Below are 22,367 nucleotides of genomic sequence, written 5' to 3'. Positions count from 1 at the left end.
TGTGATCTTCATCTTGTCGTGTCATCACCTCATAGCCTCATTCTCCAAAGTTGCTTTCGTCATGAGTGGATCTACTTTCAACTTGCAGCTTTGATTTGACTCTATGCTGTCAAAAACCTTCCTCTTGCACTCGCCACATGCAGGTGTGTTGCCTTCTGCTGTTACTAATGGTGCTGCTGCCATCTTATCTTGATTTCCTTGTCTACAAACAACTTGACGTCTTCATAGGTAGGAAAGCTCATAGGAGCTTTCTTGGCTGCAACCCTCGTTATGCTCTCAACAATGTCATTTTACTTTGCTCTCCTAAAGGCCATTGTACTTGTGTTGCTGAGAGACAGATGGTGATCTGGATTTAAAGAGGAATGCAAAAAATTATAGAGGTAACCATAAATATAGAGATGCAACATAAATAATACTTTATTTCATTAATGTAAAATATAGAAATATGCTTACAGACAGAAATGGAAATAAACTAGCTCGGGCGATGGTAGCTTATCCTTGAGAAGAGATGTGGTAGCTGTTATCACAAAATCAAGCACTGAAGGCTGCCAATCAGTAAGACTCTGTGTAACTATTTCAAACCAGGCTTTTGACTAAGGCTTAGCCTCCTTAGTCTGAGAGGGCTCTCTCAAAGGTTATGAATGTTGACTAATGACAAGATGGCTAACTCTTATAAGACACATGAACAAGTATGTTGGCTGGACAACATTGAATTGATTCCCATTGGGCTTATGGAGTCACTCATATCTCAGTAAACAATAACACTATCTTTTCATAGAAATCAGGGCACTTAACATCTAAATGTTCAAACATAACTTTGAAACCACAGTTTGCAAAGGCATACAGGAAGTCAGAGCATGATCCATGAGTTCTGAGTGATTATGCATTAACAAAACTGTAAAAGAACATTAAAGAAAATATACCATCACACATTTGAACAAGAAGATCCTTTGTGAATCCTGAGAAGAAAAAACAGTCATTTGCATTACTGAAATCTGTTTATACATAAACCAAAACAGTCTTCTCCAAAACATCCAACCTCCATTACATCAAAGTTTGATCTATATATAGAGATACACCCTTAACTAATTTGAGCTTCCTCCTCCAGCATGAGGGGAGCTCGATGACTGCTACTAATTACCCCTATCTACCATTTAACTAACTCATTAAATACATTAAGTGCTGAGCTGTAATTACAAAGAGTCCTAATTAAACTACATCTCTAATTCTATCTTCCTCGTATCATGATCCTTTCTTGATCCTTGACACCTGTCTCCTTTCAGTTTGGCCGAGATAGCTGAGAGAAGGATGCAATGAACAAGCTAGCTTTGGATACTGAATGCACTAATGGTTCATTAATCATAAGGATAAAACCCCTGTTTTTCCGGTCCTTGTCTCCCACCATTCTTCAAAAATTAAGCAGCATGTTCCCAGCTCTTTAATACCCCAAAAATAACGAGCATCACCATATTCCCAAATGTGCTGGAAGCTTTTTTGATTGAACAGGTGTATAAGCCAAAATTCTTCGTATGCATCTCCTTCCAAAACCCTAACAACCGGTAATAAAGTACCTTTATCAAAGCTTTAACTTAAGACAAAATATTTCACCTTTACAAAAAGGCACACTTGTCATCATTTGAATGGCTTATGTTAGCTTCATGTGGTCTCCTTAATGTTCCTTAGGTATTTCCTTTGATAATTTTCTGATCCTACCATAAAACTGTTTGTCTTCATCATAAAACAACACCTACAGCAGTTTCGTAGCGCGCTACGAAACTGCTGAATTTGCTAAAACAGTGTGTATTTGCCCTGAGGTATTTGCTGCTTGGGCCTTTAATTCTTTAAACCTCCTTTACATGTGGCAGAGACCTATATGTCCTCAAAATAATGAAACTAAGCCAAAATTTAACAAAACTTAGAACAACACCTTTCTTTGAACAACAACATCAATTAGCAGCTATTTGACTTAGCTGTGCCTTCAAGTCTGCAACCTCCTTCCTCATGGCTTTGTTTTCAGCTCTTAAATGCATGTTTATCATTCTGATGTATCTCACCTCCTTTTTCTTACATTGGCGATATAATGGTAAGTGAAGATGACATGAAATATAAGCTTCTGTTCTGGCTGAAAAATAGGTCTTGGGACAGAGCTCATAACTTCTCGCAGAAAACGTATTTGGAAAAACTGAAGGAGGCTTTTGTGAAACAATCCATGCTGAACAAAAACCTCCTTTGGTTTTTTGAAAAACTACTCCAGCTGCCCAGAATCGATCCTTGAAGAAGATGTGTAAAACAGGAAATTAAAAACTGCACCTATAGCAGTTTCGTAGTGCAACTTTTATTCACTCGTTTCTCCTAGCTCATAATCAATTTGAAGAAACTGAAAGAGGTTTTTCTAGTTCAGTATGTTAGGAATAAAAACCTCTTTCAATTTTCGAAAATATTCTTTCAGCTGCTCTAAATACCTCCTGGAAGTTGACTACTTAAAACAGAGAAATATGCCTGTAAAAAACATCACCTACAGCAGTTTCGTAGCGCGCTACGAAACTGCTGTGTAATTTCAAAAACACAGCTTACATGCCAAATTCGACTGTCTTGAGCTTTTTTATCTTGAAATGTCCTTCTCATCTGCCTTGAAACTATGCAGAGGCACCAATTTTCAAGGAAAACTTCACAAAGGTAATTCATATCAAAATACCATGGGAATACAAATACTCCAGTCCTCTGGCTATTTGAAGCATAATATCTATTGCCCTTGGAAGTGAAAATGGGATTCTCTTGCGAGGAGAAGAATTCTCGTTGATGAAGCTACGAAGATCCTTATGCATCAATTCTGTCACCAGACAGCACTCACTTCTGTCTTTATCTACAAACGAGCTTAATGCCTGCAAAAGATTTGGGTGCAGAAGCTTAGACATTGCAGAGACCTCATGCAGAAATATTTCCACATTGGTAAACATATGCATCATTGAAAAATTCTCTCCCATCCAGATAATCTCTTTGACTTCACCAAAGCTTCCACTTCCAATTCTTTTCTTCACATGCAAGTCTTTGCAGGAAACCTTTAAAGGAACCCCTGTTCTAACCTCTGACATGAGAGCTTCCCTTGCACTTGCAACAGTGCCAAAATAAATGATGTGATATCCACAGTCTGATCCCTTGTTTATCCACTAATTACCACAGAAGGCTTCTTCCAAGGAAAGAGTGCTCCAGATAAACCCAATGAAACACCATCTGCTGGGGTACTAAAAACCTTATAAGCTGACAACTGTTGATGCAAACCCAATGGATTTTGATGGATATGACAGCTGGGAAAGAATGACTATGGATTCGAACAAATCCCCAATTTCGTAGCGCAGCGAGTGCAAAATATGAATTATGCGCTACGAAATCACCTAAAACATGCTACGCTGCGAAACTGCCAAAAGGATTTATGTGCTGCAAAACACTTTGTCCTCAAGCTAGTGTGAGCTATTTTGGCATCAGAATTTTCAGTGATAACAGTAGCTACGTGCCTCTTAATTGTGTTACAATGAGGCTCGAAGGCCTATTTATTGTTGAGAAACAATGGAAAACCCTAAACATCCAAAAACCTAACCCTAGGAGATGAAGCGCGAAACTATGGGCCTCGTTTGGATAAATTGGTATATCAACTTCACGGGGTAGTAACTTTGGAATACGATCTCTGTTTGATGTAGACAATACCTCATTAGAAAGATCTCCATTTAATGGCCAACATCGGTCTACAATGCATATTGGCCCCCACTTTCCCAAAAAATGTCGTTTAACACCTCAAAATGGCTCGAGAAGTTCAGGACCAAAAAAACTGCTAGAAATAGTAAATTGTGCTACAATTAAGGAAACTAAAAAACTAAAAGAGACAGTTGTGGGGGTCCAAGTGGGATAGGTGGGTGTCCACCAAAATCCACCTGGATCATTCCTCCCCCCTTAGGAAGCAATGGTCCTCATTGCATTGAGTGCCTCCATGAGATTGGGAAACTTCTGCTAAAATTTGTCCCTTGTGAGCTGTTCAACAATCTCTGATGTGTCCAGTAATGGTGGGAAGCATGGTCGAAGGTTGTCCACATTGAATACTTGATGAAAGCCAAGGAATGGGTGGATGTTGTGCTCCAAAGTATTGTTTCCCATAGTGTTGGTAATGTTGTAAGGACCATATCATATTGGTGTCAGCTTCTGATGGGCTCTTGTAAGGAATTCTTTCTGCAAATGCAACCAGACATTGTCACCCACTTGAAACTTGTGTGGCACCTGATGTTGATCATATCATCACTTGTACTTCACATGTTCTAGAATGGACTGGTGATATATCATCCCATTAGGTAGAAGTGCTCTGGCAGTCAGATCGAACGAATGTTTGACCTAATCGTGTAATGGTACCCTTGTGGGTGAGGAGAAGATGCTCTTTTATTCTTTCATGACTGTATCCACCTGATTTTGCTATGTGTAGGAACCCTTCCTCGGGAACATGTACTTGGCTACAATCTTCACCTTACTTTGAGAGTGAACCAAAAAGGAAATGAATTCCCTAGTCTCAGAGATGATCTTACTTCATTTCTTAACAGATATGAAAGAGCTGGCGGTAGGTGGGGCTACCTGCAATATCATATATAATGAATTACCCAAAGAAATAATAACAACGTGAGACCTTGACTCATACACAACATGTCACTTCCACAAGTATGGTTGGCCTAATAATATATCAAAAACATTAAGAGGTGCGAAATCACACAATACCTCATTTGTAAAGGTCTTGATGCTATAGGGAAGGTGACACTACTGATGGAATCAGAGATCTCATCCTTAGTGAAGCCACTCAATGTTGTACAGTTGTGGGTGTCGTATGGTTAGTAGGTCGAGCCGCTTCACAACCTCTGCTAAGATGAAGTTATTTTGGTTGCCTCTATTGAAAAATGAATTGCAGTGGTGAACCCTTCACCCACATTTATGAGTGGAACATACGCTCCCCTTCTCTGGATCATCAGGTTCATTCTTTTGGATCTTGGCAGTGGCTACAATGGCGTTGGGCTCTGCATCAAGTATCTTCTTACCTTTCTCGTTTGTCTTGTCAGGTTCTGACTTAGGGTCAGAACATGCATTAGTTTCTGAAGCCTTCAACTCGGCCACTAGTGATTGCTTCGCCTGACACTCACTTGTGTTATGAGTGGGGCTATTATGGACCTCACATGACTTTCCTATGTCCTTATTTGAATTCATGGTGTTGTACTTTTCTTGCGGCTTTAACAGGTTGTCTTGGGTGACATCGTCTTGGATTTTTCCTTGGTTCTGCAGTTTGGGGAAGCCTTTCCCTTACTTCTGATTTATGGATCCAAAGTCTCGCCTCTTCTATTTAAATTTCTTCTCAATCTTGACAGTGTATCGGTATGCCATGCTGAGAAAGGAGATGTCTAGGAACCCCATCTCATCCTAGATGTATCTGTGTAGGCAACTGCGGTATTTGAGTACCAAATGCCGCTTAGAATCCTTGATAACCAACTTTGTGCGAAGGGTATGAAAAATGTCAGTAAACTCTCCCATGTCTTCATTCCTTCCATGCGTGGTACACTTTATGTATTTATCCTCATAGATTTCGATAGGGTAGTATTTCTCCTTGATGGCGTCCCAGAATGAATTCCAAGTGGATGCGGCTAAAAATAGTGAGGCCGTACCTTCATTCTTCTACTCATAGTAGGTTTCCCACTAGTCCTTGATATGGGGCATAGCTCTGGGAAGAGAAAAAGTAATCTTCTCAGGGATGGAAAATTAGCGAACTGAAAAATATCCTTCTAGGAAATTTAACCATTTATCTACAGTGTCTGCATCTATTTGACCCTCAAATATGGGAATGAAAAAGTCAACTTGTACCTTAAAAGGTGTGGCACTTCCAAAGTAGCTGATGGGAGTTGATGTGTCACCCCTGGGTAGCCGCTAAAGGATTTGGGAAAATTTGTCCATCATCATGTTCCTTTATCACTCAAGGGCTTCCTCGAGCAAGATTTTGATGGGATATCCTACCCCCTCATCTTTCTTTTCATCTGCAATGGGTGGCCATCAAGAATTGCGAGGCTAGTCTTGTAATGGTTCGACCAATTCAAGCCCCAACTCCTTATATCCCGACCTCGTTGGGGACATGAAAAGAAAAACAGAGAAAGAGCAAACCGCTATGATACCACTGATCTAGATTTAAACATGATCATAACGAATTACAGAGATAACCGTAAATACAGAGATGCAGTAGAAATAATACTTCATTTCATTAATGTAAAATACTAAAATATGCTTACAAATAGAAATGGAAATAAACTAGCTTGAGTGATGGTAGTTTATCTCTGAGAAGAGAAGTGGGGGCTACATGCCTCTAAATTGTGTTACAATGAAGCTCTAAGGCCTATTTATTGTTGAGAAACAATGGAAAACCTTAAACATCCAAAAATCTAACCCTAGGAGATGAAGCACCAAACTATGGGCCCTGTTTAGGTAAATTGGTAAATGAACTTCTTGGGGTCGTAACTTTGGCATACAATCTATGTTTGACGTGTACAATACCTCCTTAGAAATATCTATCCAAAGAAGACAACTTTTGAATGGCCAACATTCGTCATTGACCCATGTTGGCCACCGTTTTACGAAAGACCATCATTTAGTGCTTCAAAACGGCTCGGGAAGTTCAAGACCTGAAAGAACAGACAAAAATAGTAAACTTTTCTACATTAAGGAAACTAAAAAACTAAAAAATATAGTTGTGGGGTCCAAGTGGGATAGGTGGGTGTCCACTAACATCCAGCTAGATCATTCCTCCCCCCTTGGGAAACAATAATCCCCATTTCATTGAGTGCCTCCATGAGATGGGAAACTTCTGCTTAACTTGGTCCCTCGAGAGTTGTTCTACAATCTCTAATGTGTCCAGTAATGGTGGGAAGCATGGTCGAGGGTGGTCCACATTGAACACTTGGTGAAAGTGAAGGAATGGGGGAATTTTGTGCTCCAAAGCATTATTTCCCACAGCCTTGGGAATGGTGTAACGACCATAACGGAGTGGTCTGAGCTTATAATGGGCTCTTGTAAGGCGTTCTTCCTGTAGATGAAACCAGACTTTATCTCCCACTTGAAACATCTATGTCACCCAATGTTGATCATGTCGCTACTTGTACTTGGCATTTTCCAAAAAGGAGTTGTGATATATTGGCCCATTGGATAGAGGTGCTCCCAGAGTCAGCTCGAATGAATGCTTGACCTAACAGTGTAACATTAACCCTGTGGATGAGGAGAAGGTGTTATTCTATTCTTTCATGACCATATCCACCTGCTTATGTTGTGTGGAGGAACCCTTCCCTAGGGCCATGGATGTGGCTATGATCTTCCCCTTACTTTGAGAGTGAACAAGAAAGAAAATAAATTTCCTAGTCTGGGAGATGATCTTATTGCATTTCTTAGTAGAGATCAAGGAGGTGGCATTAGGTTGGGCTACCGCCGGTATCCTATATAATGAACTACCCAAAGAAATAATAACGACGTGAGCCCTTGACTCATACGCAACATGTCACTTCCACATGTATCGTTGGCCTAATAATACATCACAAACATCAAAAGGTGCAGCATCACACAATACGTCATCTATGAAGGGCTTGATGTTGTAGGGAATGCGGCACTACTGATAGACTCAAAGATCTTTTCCTTAGTGGAACCACCTGATGATGTACAGTTGTGGGTGTGGTATGGTTAGTAGTCCTAACCACGTCATGAAATATACTGAAATGAGGTTCTTTTGGCTACCATTGTCGATAATGAATTGCAGCGGCAAACCCTGCACTGACATTTTTTAGTGGAAAAGATGCTCCCCCTCCTCTGGATCTTCGATTTCATTCTTCTGGATCTTAGCGATTGTAACAATTGATATGGGATCCGAATCAATTATTTTCTTCCCTTTATCATTCCTCTTGTTGGGTTCTGACTCAAGGTCAGAGCATGCATATGATTCTGAAGCCTTCAACTCGGGCAACAACGAATGCTTGGCCTGACACTCACTTGTGTCATGAGTGGGGCTCTTATGGAACTCACAACACTTTCCCATGTCCTTCTTTGACTTTGTGGTGTTGCTCTTTTCTTGTGGCTTCAACAAGTTGTCTTGGGTCACACCATCTTGGTTTTTTCCTTGGTTCTGCGATTTTGGGAAGCTTTTCCCTTGCTTCAGATTTGCGGATCCAAACTCTTGCTTCTTTTGTTTAAACTTCTGCTCGATCATGATAGCATATTGATACGCCAAGCCGAGAAAGGAGATTTCCAGGAACTCCATCTCATCCTGGATGTACCTTTGTAGGCATCTATGGTATTTGAGTACCAAATGCTGCTCAAAATCCTTGATACCCAACTTTGTTCGAAGGGTATGAAAAATGTTGATAAACTCTGGCATGTCTTGGTCCCTTCCCTGCTACCGCGTGGTCCACTTTATGTAGTTATCCTCATAGCTCCCAATAGGGTTTTACTGCTCCTGGATGGCATCCCATAATGAATTCCAAGTGGGTGTTACTGAAAATAGTGAGGTTGTACCTTCATCCTTCTACTCACAGTTGGTTTCCCACCACTCCTTGACATGGGTGGTAGATTTTAGAAGAGAAAATGTAATCTTTTCTGGGCTGGAAAATTCATGAACAAAAAAATCCTTCTATCAAATTTAACCATTTATCTACAGTGTCTACATCTATTTGACCCTCAAATATGGGAATGTCAAAGTTAACTTTTACCTTAAAGGGTGTGGCACTTCCAGAGTAGCCACTGGAAGTAGATGTGTCACCCCTAGGTAGCCACTGAAGGATCTGGGAAAAGTTCTCCATCATCGAGTTCCTTTGTCACTCAAGGGCTTCTTCAAGCAATATTTTGATAGGATCTCCTGCCCCATCATCTTTTTTTTTCATCTTCCATGGGAGGCCATTGGGATTTGCAACGCTAGTCTTGTAATGGTTCGACTAGATCAAGACCTAACTCGTTATATCCCGACCTCATTGGGGACATGAAAAGAAAAATAGAGAAAGAGCAGACTGTGCTGATACCATTGATCTAGATTTAAACAGGAAAACAACAAATTATAAAGATAACCATAAATACAGAGATGCAATAGAAATAATACTTCAATTAATTAATGTAAAATACTAAAATATGCTTACAAACAGAAATGGGAATATACTAGCTCAGGCAATGGTAGCGTATCTTTGAGAAGAGATGTGGTGACTACGTGCCTTTGAATTGTGTTACAATGAGGCTCGAAGGACTATTTATTATTGAGAAACAATGGAAAATCCTAAACATCCAAAAGCTTAACCCTAAGAGATGAAGAGCCAAATTATGGGCCTTGTTTGGGTAAATTGGTACATCAACTTCCCAACTTGGTAACTTTGGCATATGATCTTCGTTTGATGTGCGCAATACCTCGTTAGAAAGATCTATCCGAGGAATAAAACTTTTAAATGGGAAACATCAGTCAACAACCCAAGTTGGCCACCGTTTTACCAAAAACCATCGTTTAGGGCCTCAAAACTGCTCGGGAAGCTCAGGACCCGAAAAAACTACCAAAAAAAGTAAATTGTGCTACAATTAAGGAAACTAAAAAACTGAAAGAGATAGTTGTGGGGGTCCAAGTGCTATAGGTGGGTGTCCACCGGCATCCATGTGGATCATTCCCCCTCCATTAGGAAGCAATGGCCCCCATTGTGTTGAGTGTCCTCCATGATATGGGCAATCTTCTGTTGAACTTGGTCCCTTGTGGGTTGTTCTGCAATCTCTTATGTGTCCAGTAATGGTGGAAAGGATGGTCGAGAGCAGTACATATTGAACACTCAGCGTAAGCCATGGAGTGCAGGAATTTTTTACTCCAATGAATTATCTCCCGCAACCTTGGTAATGGTGTAAGGACCATATCAGAGTGGTCTGAGGTTTCGATGGGCTCTTGTAAGGAGTCCTTTCTACATATGCAACCAGACTTTGTCACCCACTTGAAACTTCTGTGGCACTCGATGTTGATCATGTCACTGCTTGTACTTGGCATTTTCCATAATTGAGTGCGATATATCAGGCCGTTGAGTAGAGTTTCTCCGGAAGTCAGACCAAACGAATTTTTGACCTGATAGTGTAATGGTACCCCTATGGGTGAGTAGAAGATGTTCTTATATTCTTTCATGATCATCTCCACTTGCTTCCGCTGTGTGGAGGAACCCTTCCCAAGGGCCATGGATGTGGCTATGATCTTCCCCTTACTTTAAGAGTGAACCAGAAAGAAAATGAATTTCCTAGTCTAGGAGATGATCTTACTACATTTCTTAGTAGAGATCAAAGAGGTGGCGATAGGTGGGGCTACCACCGGTACCCTGTATAATGATTTACACAAAGAAATAATAACAGTGTGAGGCCTTGACTCATACAGAACATGTCCCTTCCACAAGTATGGCTGGCCTAATAATACATCACAAACATCAAGAGGTGCAACATCACATAATACCTCATCTACGAAGGGCTTGATGCTGTAGGGAAGGAGGCACTACTGGCAGACTCAGAGAACTTGTCCTTGGTGAAGCCACTTGATGTTGTCTGGTTGTGAGTTTCATATGGTCAATAGGCCTAGCTACTTCATGACCTTTATTGAAATAAGGTTCTTTTGGCTGCCATTGTCGACAATGAGTTGCAATGGTGAACCCTTCACACACATTTGTGAGTGGAAAAGACACTCCCCCTCCTCTAGATATTCGGGTTCATTCTTTTGGATCTTGGCAATGTCAACAATGGCACTAGGCTCTGCATTAATGATCTACTTCCCTTTGTCATTCCTCTTGTCGTGTTCTAACTCAGGGTCAAAACATGCATCTGATTCTGAAGCCTTCAACTCAGCCACCAGTGACTACTTGTCCCAACACTCACTTGTGTTATGAGTGGGGCTCTTATGGAACTCACACCACTTTCCTACGTCCTTATTTTGTTTTCTGTTGTTGTTATTTTCTTGTACATTCAATGGTTTGTCTTGGGTCACACCATCTTGGATGTTTCCCTGGTTTTGCAATTTGGGAAAGCCTTTTCCTTTCTTCATATTCACAGATCCAAGTCTTACTTCTTCTGTTTAAACTTCTGCTCGATATTGACAGCATATCGGTACGCCATACCAAGCGAGGAGATGTCCAGGAACTCCATCTTGTCCTGAATGTACCTATGTAGGCAACTGTTGTATTTGAGTGCAAAATTCCTGTTAGAATCCTTGATACCCAACTCTGTGTGAAGGGTATGAAAAATGTTGTTAAACTCTGGCACATCTTTGTCCCTTCCCTACTGTAGCATGGTCCACTTTATGTATTTATCCTCACTGCTCACAACAAGGTAGTTCTACTCCTTGATAGGAGTCCCAAAATGAATTCCAAGTGGGTACAGCTAAAAACAATGAGGCTGTACCTTCATCCTTCTGCTTGCAGTAGGTTTCCCACTAGTCCTCGACGTGGGTGGTGACTTTAAGAAGAGAAAAAGTAATATTTTCCAAGCTGGAAAATTCATGAAAAGAAAATATCCTTCTAGATTATTTAATCATTTATCTACGATGTCTACATCTATTTGACCCTCAAATATGGCAATGTCAAAGTTAACTTGCACCTTAAAGGGTGTGGCACTTCCAGAGTAGTTGCTAGAAGTAGATGCATCGCCCATGGGTAGTCGCTAAAGGATCTGGGAAAATCTGTCCATCATCGCATTCCTTTGTTGCTCGAGGGCTTCTTCGAGCAAGATTTTGATATTATATCCTGCCCCCTCATCTTTCTTTTCATCCAAAATGGAAGGCCATCGGGATTTGCGAGGCAGTTCTTGTAATGGCTCGACCAGTTCAAGCTGTAAATCCTTATATCCCGACCTCATTGGGGACATGCAAAGAAAAATAGAGAAAGAACAGACTGCTCTGATACCACTGATCGACATTTAAATAGTAACACAACAAATTACAAAGATAACCATAAATACAGATATGCAGTAGAAATAATAATTCATTTCATTAATGTAAAATACTGAAATATGCTTATAGACAGAAATGGAAATAAACTAGCTCAGGTTGTTGGGTTGTGTTATATTATTTCCACGTAGTTAATAGGGGGTTTGAAGGGCACCTATAACCCCACTTTATGGGGTCCGGGGCAGCGCCCCGGAAAATTTTGGTTTTGGACCATATGTTAGGTTGGGCGAACCCACCTATGGTTTTGTGCATGATTTTCGCACATGTATTTTGGACGCGATGGTTTTCGGTCCATGGTATTGGATGCGATGGTTTTTCGGTCCATGGTATTGGATGCTTCGGCATGTATAAATATGTATTGTAACATTGAAAGGAACATAATGAAAAATCAAGCCGGTAGTCCCGGTTTTGGGATCCAGGGAAAAATCTCTGTGCATATGTGTTTTATGGGTTATGCTCTCGCATTGTTTATTTTCTTTGTTTAAGAATTCGTATGCAGGTAATTTTTGTACAGGGTTAAAACCTACATTTGGTATCAGAGCTGTTTTGGCTTCAAGGGGACGCCTTTGTTGCTGAGGGGTTTCGCTCGGGCCCGTGGTAGACCCTGTTCAGTGGGAGATCTGCGAGATCGATTCTGGTGGTGAAAGAAGATGGCGAGCAGTGGAAAGATAGAGATTGAGAAGTTCAATGGTCAGAATTTTGAGTTGTGAAAACTCAAGATGGAGGATCTGTTGGTGGATAAAGATCAGTGTATCGCGGTAGATCCAGGTACTAAACCATCGAGAGTGACCGATGAAGAATGGAAGAAGTTGGATCGGAAGGCAAAGAGCACAATACGATTGTGTGTCTCGGATTCAGTATTGCTGAATGTATCAGGGGAAGCTACGGCAAAGGCTTTGTGGGTCAAGTTAGGGACTTTGTACCAATCTAAGTCTCTGGTGAATAAACTGTTCCTGCGGAAAACGCTGTATAACCTGAGGATGAAAGATGGAGACTCGGTGACAAAGCATCTGAATGCGTTTAATACTGTGGTAAGTCAGTTATTATCTGTTGATATTAAAATTCAGATGAAGATAAGTGCATCAGTCTGTTGTGTTCTCTACCAGATTCGTGGGATAGTCTGGTTATTGCAATAGGTAACAATGCAACTACTTTGCAGTTTGATGAAATAGTCTCAGCCTTGCTGACGGAGGAGATGAGACGGAAAAATATGGACGACCAGAATGGTGATGCCTTGTCTGTACGAGGACGGTCCCAGAACAGAAACAAAAATAAGTCATCGAGTGGGAGATCTAAATCTATAGGGAGATCTAAATCTCCAGGAAAACCTACAAAGGTGGTGTGCCGGAAATGCGGAAAGGAAGGGCACTTCAGAAGGGATTGTAAATCTAAAGCTCCTGATAAAGGAAAGGGATCTGATGATGCTCCTTCTGGAGAGGCAAAAACCACCTCAGATGAAGGTGGGGATGTGTACTTGGCTTCTTCAAGTACACATGTAGATCATGAGGCATGGTTGATTGACTCAGGTGCATCCTTTCACTTCACTCCCCATAGAGAGTGGTTCTGCGAGTATGAGAAATACGATGGTGGTGATGTCTTCTTAGGAGATGATAGGAAGGCTAGAATCATTGTTCGGGGAAAAGTAAAGTTGAAGTTGCAAGGTGGAAGGGTTAGAACACTTCCGGGTGTTCTACATATTCCTGCATTGGCCAAAAATTTGATTTCTGTAAGCAAGTTGGATGATGCAGGTGTAAAGACGGTGTTTGAGAAAGATACCTGCAAGATGGTTCGAGGAGCACTGATATTAATGCGGGGAGTTCGGATTGGAACTCTGTACAAGCTGCAAGGTAGCATTGTTGTTGATGGGTGCAATAGTTCTATGGTTCCTGAAAATGAGTAGAGAATCTAGTGGTATCTAGAGAGAAGACCATGTTGTGGCATCAAAGGCTTAGACATATTGGAGAGAAGGGCCTTCGAATACTTCATGGTAAAGGTATGGTAGAAGGTATGAATAATAGCTCTCTGGATTTTGATTTTTGTGAAAATTGTGTATATGGGAAGCAGAATCGGGTGAGTTTCCCCTCGGGTGGTAAGAGGACAAAACAGATATTAGAGCTTGTGCACAGTGATGTGTTTGGACCTGTGAAGGTTCCATCACTGGGTAAGTCTGTGTACTATGTATCATTCATAGACGACTTCTCAAGGAATACATGGATATATTTTCTTAAGAATAAATCTGAAGTCTTTGACATGTTTAAAGAATTTAAGGCTCTGGTGGAAAATCAGACAGAGAAGAAGATAAAGGTGCTGAGGACAGATAATGGTGGAGAATTTTGCAGCAAGGAATTTGAAGAATTTTGTAAGAAGTGTGGTATAGCACGGCAGAAGACTACTCCATATACACCTCAGCAAAATGGAGTCGCAGAAAGAATGAACAAGACGTTGATGGAAAGGGCAAGAAGCATGCTCAGTGGTGCCGGGTTAGGACAAGAATTCTGGGCAGAGGCAGTGGATACTGCATGTTACCTGATCAATAGATCACCTTCATCAACGTTGGAGGATAAGACTCCACAAGAAGTATGGACTGGTAAAAAACCCTCTCTTTCACATCTAAGGGTATTTGGATGTGATGCATATGTACATGTTCCAAAGGAGAAACGAACCAAGTTGGATAGTAAATCTGAAAAGTGCATCTTTATTGGGTATAAGGATGGTTTAAAGGGTTATAAGCTTTGGAACCCAGTCACGCAGAAGGTTGTGTACAGCCGAGATGTGTTGTTCAGAGAGGTAAAAGATGTTATTCAACATGAAGTCCAACCAAAGGAACCTGAGAAGATAGAGTTTGAGCCAAAGGAGGAAAAATCAGACTCTGCAGCAGAGGAGGAATCAGAAGATGAAGAGCCACAAACTCCGGCTGTGAGAAGATCAGTTCGAGAAAGAAGGCAGCCAGAAAGGTATAGTCCATCTGCTTTCAGTTCAAATTTTTCTTTGTCTGTTACTGATAATGATCCCAGAACTGTGAAGGAAGCAGTGGATTCAGAGGATGGAAAACTCTGGAAAGAGGCCATGGTCGATGAAATGGCATCTTTGCACAAAAATGAGGCTTGGGATCTGGTGGAGTTGCCGGCTGGAAGGAAACCCATTGGCATCAAATGGGTGTTCAAGAAGAAGACAAATGCAGAAGGAAAGGTGGAGAAATACGAAGCTCGGTTGGTAGCAAAAGGTTATTCCCAGGTGCCGGGAATTGATTTTGGTGATATTTTTTCTCCTGTTGCCAAGGTAACTTCTATTAGATTACTTTTATCTGTTGCTGCTGCTTTTGATTTTGAGGTAGAACAGATGGATGTGAAGACAACATTTCTTCACGGGGATTTGGAAGAGGAAATCTACATGAAGCAACCTGAAGGCTTTGCGGTGAAGGGTAAGAAAGAACTGGTATGCAAGTTAAAAAAGTCTTTGTATGGGTTAAAACAGTCACCAAGGATGTGGTATCAGAAATTTGATACATTTATACGGGGACTTGGCTTCACCAGAAGCAAAGCAGATCATTGTGTGTATTTTAAATTAATTGGTGACCGTATTATTTATCTGGTCTTGTATGTGGATGATATGTTGCTGGTTGGAAATGACAAAGAAATTATCCAGGATTTGAAGACCCAATTGTCCTCCAAATTCAACATGAAAGATCTTGGTGCTGCAAACTATATTTTGGGCATGGAAATTAGAAGAGATCGGTCAAAGAGGAAGCTCTGGTTAAACCAGAGGAAGTATGTCGAGACAATACTCCAGAGATTTAATATGCAGGATAGTAAACCAGTGAAGGTTCCTATTCCTGTAGGTGTGAGGTTATCTGCTGAACAGTGTCCCAAGACACAAGAAGAGGAAGAGGAAATGTCTCGTGTTCCATATGCAAGTGCAGTGGGTAGCCTGATGTATGCAATGGTCTGTACTAGACCAGACATTGCACATGCAGTGGGAGTATTGAGCAGGTTTATGTCAAAACCTGGGAAGGAGCACTGGACAGCAGTGAAGCGGGTTTTCAGGTATTTGCGTGGCACTAGTGATTATGGTTTGTGCTACCAAGGAAGACCAGGATTGGACATAGTGTTCGATATTCATGGCTTTGTTGATGCAGACTGGGCTGGAGATCTGGATCAGAGAAGATCTACAAGTGGGTATGTGTTTAACCTATTTGGAGGTGCAGTCAGTTGGATGAGTAAGAAACAATCTGTAGTGGCACTATCAACTACAGAGGCAAAATACATGGCATCCACTCATGCAAGCAAGGAAGCAGTTTGGTTGCAGAGATTGTGTTCAAGTATGGGGTTAGTACAGGGAGTTATAAGAATAGACTGTGACAGCCAAAGTGCAATTTTCTTGGCAAAGAAGCCTGCTTATCATTCAAAGACAAAGCACATTGATGTTCAGTATCACTTTGTGAGGGATATGATAGAAGACAGAAAGGTGTTGCTGGTAAAGGTGGACACTTTGAAGAATACTGCAGATGCATTGACAAAATCTGTGAGCTCTGAGAAGTTCTCTTGGTGTAGAGAAGCAATGGGTATCTCAGGGCTGAAAAAATGACTAAGCTCTCCTGTGGCCCCCTGTGGAAAGAAAACAACAAGTGGGAGATTGTTGGGTTGTGTTATATTCTTTCCACGTAGTTAATAGGGGGCTTGAAGGGCACCCGTAACCCCACTTTATGGGGTCCGGGGCAGCGCCCCAGAAAATTTTGGTTTTGGACCATATGTTAGGTTGGGCGGACCCACCTATGGTTTTGTGCATGATTTTCGCACATGTTTTTTGGACGCGATGGTTTTCGGTCCATGGTATTGGACGCGATGGTTTTTCGGTCCATGGTATTGGATGCTTCGGCATGTATAAATATGTATTATAACATTGAAAGGAACATAATGAAAAATCAAGTTGCTAGTCCCGGTTTTGGGATCCAGGGAAAAATCTCTGTGCATATGTGTTTTATGGGTTATGCTCTCACATTATTTATTTTCTTTGTTTAAGAATTCGTATGCAGGTAATTTTTGTACAGGGTTAAAACCTACACAGGTGATGGTAGCTTATCTCTGAGAAGCGATGTGGCGGTTACATGTCTCTGAATTATGTTACAATGAATATCAAAGGATTATTTATTGTTTAGAAACAATGGAAAACCCTAAACATCCACAAACCTAACCCTAGGAGATGAAGTGCCAAACTGTGGGCCTTGTTTGGGTAGATTGGTACATCAACTTCTCCATGTCGTAACATTGGCATACAATCATCATTTGACACACACAATACCTCATTAGAAAGATATATCTGAGGAATAAAACTTTTAAATGGACAACATCAGTGCATGACCTATTTTTTCCCTCATTTACCAAAAGCATTGTTTAGGGCCTCAAAACGACTCTAGAAGTTCAAGACCCAAAAAAACTACTAAAAATAGTAAATTGTGCTACAATTAAGAAAACTGAAAAACTTAAAGAGACAGTTGTTGGGGTTCAAGTCGAAAGGGTGGGTGTCTAGCAACATCCACCTAGATCAGACAAACACTTGTGATTCCTGGAAACATATCAACACTGATGGCACGCAATTTGTCAGTCGAAAACCGAAACAAACTTGAGGATTGACTTGCAACATACCTATGTGATTAATCATGAAGGTTGCGTAATTTCTGCCAAGAGGTCGGGAGACTGACTGCAAAAACTAGGAAATCCATAGTATCGGCCATTGGGAGGCTAACTGACTGGTGGAATTATGCAATGCACAGTCCAGCCTAGCCTGCTAAGGACTGAAACTGCGCAATGTGCAATTTCAGTCAGTAGTGACATGCAACCAGCAAACTACATTATGCAGTTTCTGGGGCAAGAGGACATTGCCTCCAATAATTGTGCAATGCAAGCCTAGAGGTCAGTACTGGGCTAGACTTGCACCATTTTTGGAGAGAAGGCAGAGCCTTTGCTTCCGAAAATGCGTAGTGCTAGCCAAAAGAAGTACGGTCTGGGCTAAGGTAGCCTAGACCAACCGACGGATGACTGAAAACATGAGAAGTCTGAATGCATGGTGAAATTGAGTGTAAAGAAAAGTGAATGATCATGCATGAAAACAATGAGTGTAGGATTCATAAAATGGGAAAACATGCATATGTGTGAAGCGAGTTGCTGCAATGATGATTGTCCGTGCAAAAACAATGTCATGCATGCGAAAACAGTGAGATGCGAAGAAAAATGAAACAGTGCTTCTACAAGCTAACATACATAAAAATGACAACAAGTGCTCACTGAAATAAAGCAGACAACACTCACACAAAGCGAAACACAAAAAGCGATAGAAACACAGCGCAAGACATGAAAAGCAGGCTTATCCTGAAACAATTGAGCTGAATGTGCTGACGACTCCTAGATGCAATGTGGGATGTCGAGATGCAAGATCGATGTGAGGAAATAGATCTGCAGTGTCCAGTTCATAAGTTTTGATAAAATTGAGGTTATGACATGCATACCACAAATATGGGAAAGGCGACACTTTGTAGGAGGTTCCTAAAATGATCATTGCATGTAACCTCTAGCTGTTAAAAATAGATCCTTGAATCAAGGCATGACTTTTCATGCTGCCTTGGGAGAAGAAGTCCATGCATGAAAATTAGTTTTTCTCAATCCCATAGGGAACCAGCCAACCTGAAGGGACATGCATCGGTCTACGAGCCTGGGATGAAAATATACGCAGTTTCTGGGTTGATCAGAGATGGATGTCCCAAAGGGATTGTGCAATTTCTGAGAGGAACAAGTGACTGTCTTCTAGGATTGTGCAATTTCTAGGCTGAGAAGCTGTCTTGGGTTAGGTATTGAAATTTTCTCAAGGAAGCCTATCTTAATGTATCTCGCAATTTCTAAGCTAAGCAGCTATCCTGGGTCAGACCTCACAATTTTGTTAATGAATTTTGTCTGACTGTATCTCGCAATTTTTGTGCTGAGTAGCTGCCTGGCTGGATTTGCACAATTTTTGCTAGTTGTTTGGCTGGATATCCCAGAGGGATTGTGCAATTTCTGGGAGCATCAAGTGACTGCTATCGAGAATTGCACAGTTTTTGGGCTGACCAACTATCTTGGGATGAATTGCGCAATTTTTTAGAGGAAGTCTGTAAGGAAGAATTGTGCAATTCTGGAGCCCAGTTGGGTGTCTAGCTGGGTTCGTACAATTTCTGGAGGGAAGGTTGGTTCCCCTTCAAAATTGCACAATTCCCAAAGGGAACTGCTCAACCAACACTGACACTAAGTCTGGAAAACGTCCTATGAAGGGAGTGGAACAAACTTGCATGAACATGGTGACAGGACTCTATGAAAAAGTTGAAGTTGATGTGCTTGACAGTGCAAGACATGCTGCTGAGGATGGTTGGTACGGAGGCTCCAAAATGGAGCTAAGGAAAAATTTTGGATGGTGGTTGTAGCTGCTACAACAACTCAAAAATACTTCCAAATTATCCGTAATTCATAATGAGGTAAAAAAAATATTTGACACATTGCAAATCAACAATATAATCTAATTAAGAACTCATGGTAAATCATTAGCATCAACTACTTTCCATATCCTAGTTGTTACTTGGCACATGGCATATATTAGCATCAACCAGTCAAAATATTTTTGTGACACTAATAAATAGTATATAGACTATTCAACATCGTCGTGGTCATTATCTCTCATTCGTGGTGACTCTCCAAGGGCCTCACACTTCATGATTGATTTTTGGTCTGATGCTAAATGTGCTCCTCATCTTATCTAGAGAGTTTGAGTCTGATGCTGAAATGCACCCACTCAAATGAGTGTATAGGTGTTTAGGACAATTCTTCCTTATTCTGGTCAATATCATTGATCGGGAAGAATGTATGTCCTCTGTTAGAACATTCTCCTTAAGGTAGAATGTTTGTCCCTAATGTTACCATATCTACAACCTGCACCATTCTCTTGTCACCTTGATCTAAAGAGAATTTCTATCCTTGATGCTACTATCTCATCACTCACTCTTGCTAAGATAGATATGCTTGATCATTTCAATCTTGTCCTTGAAGTATATAGACTTCATCTTTGGATCAATCTACTTGAATGTGGGACTAGAGCCATACTACTCCCTTCTATACCATGTCTTGGTATTACATCTCAAGGTGTGTTGACCTATCATCATTTTCGTCATGTACACTTGATCAAGACAATCTTGCAAGTAGCCATACTTCTTCCCAACTTTCTAATCTAGTTGCAATATACTTGGCCACTACAATACATGGTGTAGAAAACGTTTGTTCCATGATCATAGTCACAATATAGTAGACCGCAATAATATGTTGATGAACTCTTTCTCTCTTTAACACTTTCTGTCTAATTTGAATATGTAGTTGTATTTCACTATTTGAGACAAATATCAAAACACAATTTATTTTTCCATGACCTTTTGTACCATGTTGGTACACCAACACTTTTATTGGATCTATTGCCACAATTTCTTCTCTTTCATCCTGACTAGGTCCTACATCTCACACTAAGAAATATCATGTTGTGGTAATTTTTGTTGCTCTCTCTGTCACTGCAAGCATTTATCATTTCAACTATTTAGCCCGACAATGTCAATGAAAGTCCATAATTTTGAACTAGGAGATCTACTCTCTCTGAATCTACTATGAGGCTCTCTCTAATAAACATATAATCAATCGGGATCCTTGCTCCCAACCATAGATAGCCATCATGCACCAACACCAACAACTGCGACACACAAATTGTGTTGATATTGCTGCGCCCAAAGTCTAGAATATATAACATATTCAACAGCCTAGCTCGCTGAATTCCTACTTCCCATGACAGCGGTTCAAACCTTGTTACTCTAGGTTCTTCATAATAAACATATTTCAGGTATTTTAAGGGCTCTAATTACAGTTACTTTCTCCAATCGTTAAAGTCCCAGTCCTCCATGCACAGTTGTGGCACCCTTGCCAACAACTCTCCATCAATCGTGACCTCATCTAGTAGCAGTGGTGTAAAGAGTTTAAATTTTATATCATCTGTGTCCTTGGTAACCTTTGAGGTCAGCTTTAATGGTGGCATATAAGGTGGAAACCTAGAGATTAGTTCCACATCTTCTGTGTTGATATCTTGAATTCCACTAACCACTTCTTCCACACTTGAATCTTGGAGATCCATCGACTACTTCTACTTGTCCAACCTCTCATTAGTTCTCTATTCCTTAGTAATTTTTTTTGGCAATTTGCTAATGGTCAATCAAAGAGTTTATGTAAACCAAAGTATTTATAATAATCATTGATGGTATGTTTACTATTTTAAATTTAAATTATTTTATATTTTAAATATTTTTTTAATAATAAATGTAGTATGATTCTAATTTTAAAAATAAAATATTAATATTTAAAGTGAAAAATCTAAAAATAGAATATATATATATATATATATATATATATATATATATATATATATATATATGTATATATATATATATATCATGTCTCTATATATTATACATATACATATCTATATAACATAACATGACATGTAAATATATATGTTCTTTTAACCAGAATGAGCTATATATTTATATATAAATCACGCCCGTTCACATTCAAAATTGAGATTTTACATCATAATTTCAAGCATGGCAAGGGATTTTGAAACTTCATTTGTTTCCCATGCCTTCCCTAAGAATTTTCCCCATACTTCTTACAAAAATATCCCATTATCGGTAGCCTATGGAGATACATTCTACAATACTGAAATAGTAAATATTTACATGTATAGTTTTCCATATAAAAACAATTTTCAGCTCAATGAGAGAACATATTAATCCTCCATTGGCACTAGACTGTTAAGATCAAGTCTAATGAATTATTCTTCAGTCCTCGAGCTGTTCTCTTCCATCTTGAGCTTCATATGCTCAATTCGTTCTCACAAGAAGTCCACCTTATCCTCTAGTTGCTGGATGTGATCCTTCGTTTCGAGCTGTGGCTCTTCCTTAGCTAGTGCCTCCATTTGCTGTTGGTGGATACACCTCTAAAAAATAGATATACCTTCCCAAATATCCAAATTCTCTTGCACACAGACCTTACAGGTATGGAAATTACCGTTACCTTACCGAGATATGCCCTCCCTTGACCCCCCTATCGTAGGCTGACGACGACCCCAATAACCCAACATAGAAATTTCCTCTGCTCAATTAATGTGCATGCTCATGTTCTTCACCAGAGAATAACTAGAATGTATAATCACCAAGATACCTCTAACCCCTAGCTTAGTAATGTTCCAAAAAATTAACCCAAAGCTCGCGTTTTTTTTCTCAAATAGCCTCGCCCGACTCAGCTTACCAAGGCAATTCTTTACATCTGTG

Source organism: Pinus tabuliformis, chromosome 6 (assembly GCF_031772625.1).
Source record: "Pinus tabuliformis cultivar Carrire ecotype Pingquan chromosome 6, CPIR1, whole genome shotgun sequence".
Lineage (NCBI taxonomy): Eukaryota > Viridiplantae > Streptophyta > Pinopsida > Pinales > Pinaceae > Pinus > Pinus tabuliformis.
The sequence above is the reverse complement of the archived record's forward strand: the minus strand, read 5'-3'. Positions refer to the sequence as shown.